Genomic DNA, 6,017 nt, shown 5'->3' with positions numbered 1-6,017 from the left:
ACAAAACAGTTAAGCATCACATACAATTGAAACCAATCAAGTCTCTGATACCACTGATGGGTTTTATGCATAAGAAACAATCCTATGTGCTCATACAAACCCTAATGCTTGGATCTAGGTTTCTCTATTGTACATGCTTTGAATCCAAGACTTACAAACCCTAAATCTATCAAATAAGAACTGAAATAAAGGGTTTAGTAATTACCTTTGATTGTTATATAGCAATAACAATCAATCCTTGCTTTGATTTGCTTCAGAAAGCTTAGTGCCTCAAGTGTTGCACCTCTAATGGAGTCACAAACACCACTAAGCAACTTGGATGAAGAGGGAGGAGAGAGGAGGCAGCCAAAACGTCCAGAAACCCTAATCTAAGAGTTGTCCACGTTTTTGGGCATAAAGGGCTCTTTATATAGGTGTAGGCTATTAGGGTTTACAACTAGGAAACCCTAATCTGACTGCTTAGGCCCTAAGCAACCCATGGATCCCTTTCTTTAGAGTCATGGACGAAATCTTATGGGCTTCCCCATAAATTTTGTCCACTCCACTCTATGGAGTCCATTAGCCCACTCTTGCAATTATCTTATGATTACAATTCCAGTCCCTTAAGTTTAATTAATCTCTTTTAGTCACAAAATTAATTCATAATTAATTCTCGACTAATATTAATTAAACAATATGATTTCTCCTTTAATATATTATTCTTATAATATATTAATAAATCATAATTCTCCTTAATTCATCCTACATATTGCTATGGTGAAGGCAACCCAAAAGGACCATGCTCATAATCGGGTCAAGTACATACCAAAATAGTTATGGACTTAGACACTAATCCAACAAGTACATCATCTACAATTGCCTTACTCTTCTTACGGGTATCCATCACATAAGCAACAAATTCAAAACAACCCTGCTGAAGGTAGCGCCTGAACCTAGCTGCCGAACAAAGAGTCGACCCATGCTAAACACCTTATCCCTAAATCACTAACTCTCCCCCACTTGGGGTCCGGATACGCACTAACTGATGCTCACAATCAATCATTTCCCCATTGGGGATTAACCAATCCATTCCTACAATGACATTGCTCTCGCGTAGGAAATGGGAACGAAATTAATTGGGTACCGCTCACTAAACAACTATAGTATAAACCCCCAATGCACCCTCGATACTCGCACAAGATGATCATCAACAATCTCAACCTCTAATGGATAATCCAGCTCCCCCGAAGCATTAGAAAATCTATTGCTGAGCATGAGAGATACAAATGATCGGGTAGCCCCCGAATCAAACAAAACCAAGGCAGAGATACCATTCATGAGGAACGACCCTAAAAACAAAGCATAGATATAAGCAGGAAAATCAACATAAATAAATAGATAAAGATAATATACATACCCGTCACCACATCTGGTGTCGCACGAGCCTCCTCTGTTGTCAGCTGAAATGCCCTGCTCCTCACAACAGGCGCCTCCGCCTTGCCCTGACGACCATCTATAATCCGTAAGGTCGCCGGAGTGGGTGCAACAACTGGTCCTCCTGCTGCTAAATTTGGGCTGTTGGCCATTTTATGGCCCCTATGATTGCAATGGAGGCAAATTAGATCAGATACCTGGGTGGTGGTAGCAATGCAATCCCTATTGAAGTGACCCGTCTTGTTGCACTTGAAGCAGCCAAAACCACCCACCCGCCACGCCCTATCGTGCGTCTTGCCACACTTGCCGTAGCGGCCCCGTCTAGCATGTGAATCATATATTCACAATTCAAAGCTTATCACAATAACGTGTATGGGTATTTTGAGAAAACTTACTTGAGTTCGGTTAATTGCATGCACCACACCCTTTTCTTTTATTCAAGGATTCTTTAATTAATCATTTTTTATGAAAAATCTACCAAATCCTCAGTTTGAGTTCAGGCACACCCGAGAGTATGCCTGAATCCCTCAAACCAAGGCTCTGATACCAACTTGTAACGTCCCAAAACTCAGAACCATTTTTTTTGTTTTTTTATAGTAAATAAACCATCAATCAAACATGTTTGTCAAAACCATAAAATATTCAGAGTAAACCAGATAACATCCCAAAAGTACATCAGAGTCAATAAGCATAAAAATCATGGTGTGTGCAATGCAATCATCCCGAGCTCTTCCCCTTCGATCCGGAGGTACCTGAAACATAAACTGAAAATCGTAAGCACAAAGCTTAGTGAGTTCCCCAAAATACCACATACCATACATATCAAGAATACATCGGGCCCTTTCCGTCATTCATTAGGCCCCTGCCTGGCATCGAGCATCGCCCAGTATTCATCGGGCCCCGCCCAATACAGATTTGTCAGTAACATGCGATGGGCCCCGCCCAACATACTCATCAGGCCCTGTCAGTAACATGTGTTGTATGTGTTTGTATACATACAAACACATACAACACATGCAAGAGTCACACAAACAACTAGCATGCGAATAACAATAATCCATGGGTCGGCATTGGTTCCTTTGACCCGCCAATCACTAGGAGGAGACTCACCTTGATCTGCTAAAAATTTAGGTAAATGCTCGGACTATTGATCCAAAAATCTCTGCACTAAATATGACCAAATAATTCCCTACTTAATATTTAGGTCATAAACCATAACCGAGAATTTAATTCACAATTCTCGACTCCAAGGGTAAAAGACCATTTTACCCTTCCTCAAATGTCCCAAACTAAGTAGCACTCAAGGCTCTAATATGGCCCAAGTCCATAAGATATTCAAGGCCCAAAATCCTATAGCCCAAAAGTGACCCAAAATCAAAGGAGGCCCACAGCCTGGCATACCCCCCGAATACTTAACACATACGCCCCGCGTACGCACATTGACTCGGAAGCGGGCTGCTGATCCAGTACGCGCAACGTACTGGCCAGAGTCCCAAAATCTAACCTAGGGTCTTAATCCCTTAAGACCTTAACGTCTAAACCTCATATCTACTACTAAATAAGGTCTTAAACCATAAAGTTAACAACTTTACTAACTTGCATGGCTAAAAAGGACCCAATACCAAACCCTAGGTCCAAAACTACATAAAAAGGCCAACAACTCAAGCATGGGTGAACCTCAACCCTCAATATCTGATTTTTATGACTTCATACACTCCTAAATGCCTAAAAGGACAACTCGAATGTCCTGGAGTAGTCTATACTCCATAAGACCAAGGTTTTGGGACAAAAAATGAATAAACATGGACATAATGAGATCTAGAACATAGAACTCCAGGGTGTAAACTTGATACCTCCTACAGATGCACAGGAAGGTGTAGAATCTGGATCCAAGGACTTGAATGGACCATGTGTGAACTTGATACCTCCTACAGATGCACAGGAAGGTGTATAATCTGGATCCAAGGACTTGAATGAACCATTCTATCTTTAAGGAACTCCCTTCACCACCAAAAACCACCCAAAAGCACCAAAAGATCACTATAAGGCTCAAGAACACTCAAAAGAGGGTTAAGGTTTCGTGGGATATCTTCTAGGGTATGGAGGATGATGAGGGGAAAGGTATTGGGTCCATAATGATGCTTAAATAGGGCCCAAACCCTAAAAATAGGGTTTGCACTTTGGCCACTTACGCCCAATGTTCGTGCCCAGCTCCCAAAAATTACGAAAATGCCATTTGGGTCCAATTTAACAATTAATTCACATCCAAGGTATGAAATGAAATAAATTCTCATACTTAGGGTTTAAAATGAAATACCTCAATATCGAGATGTTACAAAAAAAACGAAGGTAAGAGTCGTAAATACGACTTATCCTTGATTGTATTATTAGTGTTTGTTGTATTTAATATATACATGCATTTTAAAATGAAGGAAAAAAACCTAGTTTAAGTCTTGAGTTCGTGACATCTAATATATGACATGCTAATATTTAAGCAAATCAAAATTGTTAATTCATTTGTAACTCATCTAAGAAACAATTGGTTAATTCTGCTGATATATTTGTTGAGAAACCAAATATTTATAATGACATATTTATTGAGAAACCATAAAATGATTTTTTTTGTTGCTCAAAGATTAACATGTCACATCATTTATTAGATGTATCAGACTCAATACTTACAATAGGTATTTTTCCTTCATTTTAAAATGCATGTGTATATTAAATACAACAAACACTGATAATACAAAAATAGGAGTCATTGGCTTATTGGCTAACACGCCACGCAAATTAAAGATAAGTCGTAGTTACGACTCTTGCCTTCGTTTTTTCCTTTTTCATTTTAAATTATTACGTTTTAAAATATCTATCTGTGACTAGCCAACAACTAAAATGAAATTTTTTGTAAAAATAATAACAAATGAGAAAAAAATATTGGGGCTAAATGCAAATACATACGTAAATATTAGGGCTAAATATGAATTGAAAAAAATACAAAATTGACATATCATCATGACCTATTCGTGACCGACCAAGCGCCCAAAAATGAAACTTTTTGCTAAAATATAACAAGTGAAAAAACAAAAAATAAATTTGGAGCAGAACATAAACCCAATCATCATATCATACATACTTATAAAGCTAGCATTTTTTCTTGAATCTCATGCATTTGAAACCCCCATAAAAATTTGCCAACACCTCATGCATTTGAAACCCCCACACCCTTTCACCTTCAAAGTAATTAATCACACATAATCCCATTCCAAGAAAATCACACACTCTATAAGTTCAACACCTCATGCATTTGAAACCCCACACCCTTTCACCTTCATTATATATGTAGTTATATTAGTACATTTTTCTTACTAAAAGTCGTCATTTTGTTGAAGATATTATGATTCAAAAGTTTTCATATAGTTGAAGCATTCACGATCCAAATATGATGATTTGAAGAAATGGGTTATGTCGTATCGATGGTAATTGTAATATGATTTTTTCTTTCAACCAAAACAAATGAAGTTTTTCTATTCTTTCTTTATATTCAATTTCTCATTTGATCTTTATATGTTATTTGTATGTATTACTCAATCTTTAACATGACTCTCCAAACATCAATGTTTTGCTTGGAATATCTTTCTCATTCTTCTTTTTCAAGAACAACATTTTGATTGCAGGTTAGTGAAGAATTGTCATCAAGTTTTCTATGGTTGAATGGTGTTAAATAAAGAAAGAAGATTCAGAAAACGGATATAGTTTTTTTTTGTTTGAGCAAAGTAGACGAATGTTAGTTTTTTCTTTTGATTTAAACGTATATTTATGTAACATTTTTATTTATATATTCAACCATCCAATGTTCTTATTTATTTGATTGTAGTTTTTCTTTTTTGATTATGTTTATTTTCTATTATTTTTTTTGTTGGGTTATCCTACACAACATATTTACAAGACAATATTTAAAAGATAACATAATTTTTAACATTTGATATGTAATTATGATGACTTATCATGATATGTTCATCATATGAAAGTAATTTATCCATATTACTACGACAAGAATTACATATGACATTTACGAAAATATATATATTATATGTGATTTGTTTAACATATATATGCACCTATGTATGTTATAAATTTATAATTAAATATTTTTATGTTTAATAATTGAAGGGATTAAAATGATGCATCAAAACCAATTATTTAGACGAATATAATAATGATAATAATAATGATAATAATAATAATAATAATAATAATAATAATAATAATAATAAATACACATTTCCAAGTACCGTATTCATTTTAAACTCACACTACAACTCAAGAGTTTTCTAATTTATGTATATTTATTAGTTACAACTCAAGAGTTTTTAACTTATGATTATTAATTAGTAATCACTAATAACTTTTTATTTTTCCTTTCTTTTATAAGGTTGTAAAGTTTTGCTCGTTAAAAACATTAATGTATTTGAAGAGATTTGTGATTTAAATATGAAAAGTTAATATAAATGTTATAATAAATGTTTTAGTGTTTTTATGTTATTAAAAGTTGTAATGTTTATTTTTCATATTTTGTATTATTCGTTGTATATATATATATTTTT

This window comes from Lactuca virosa, chromosome 5 (genome assembly GCF_052849685.1).
Source record: "Lactuca virosa cultivar CGN04683 chromosome 5, Lactuca_virosa_CGN04683_v6, whole genome shotgun sequence".
Classification (NCBI taxonomy): Eukaryota; Viridiplantae; Streptophyta; class Magnoliopsida; order Asterales; family Asteraceae; genus Lactuca; species Lactuca virosa.
The sequence above is the reverse complement of the archived record's forward strand: the minus strand, read 5'-3'. Positions refer to the sequence as shown.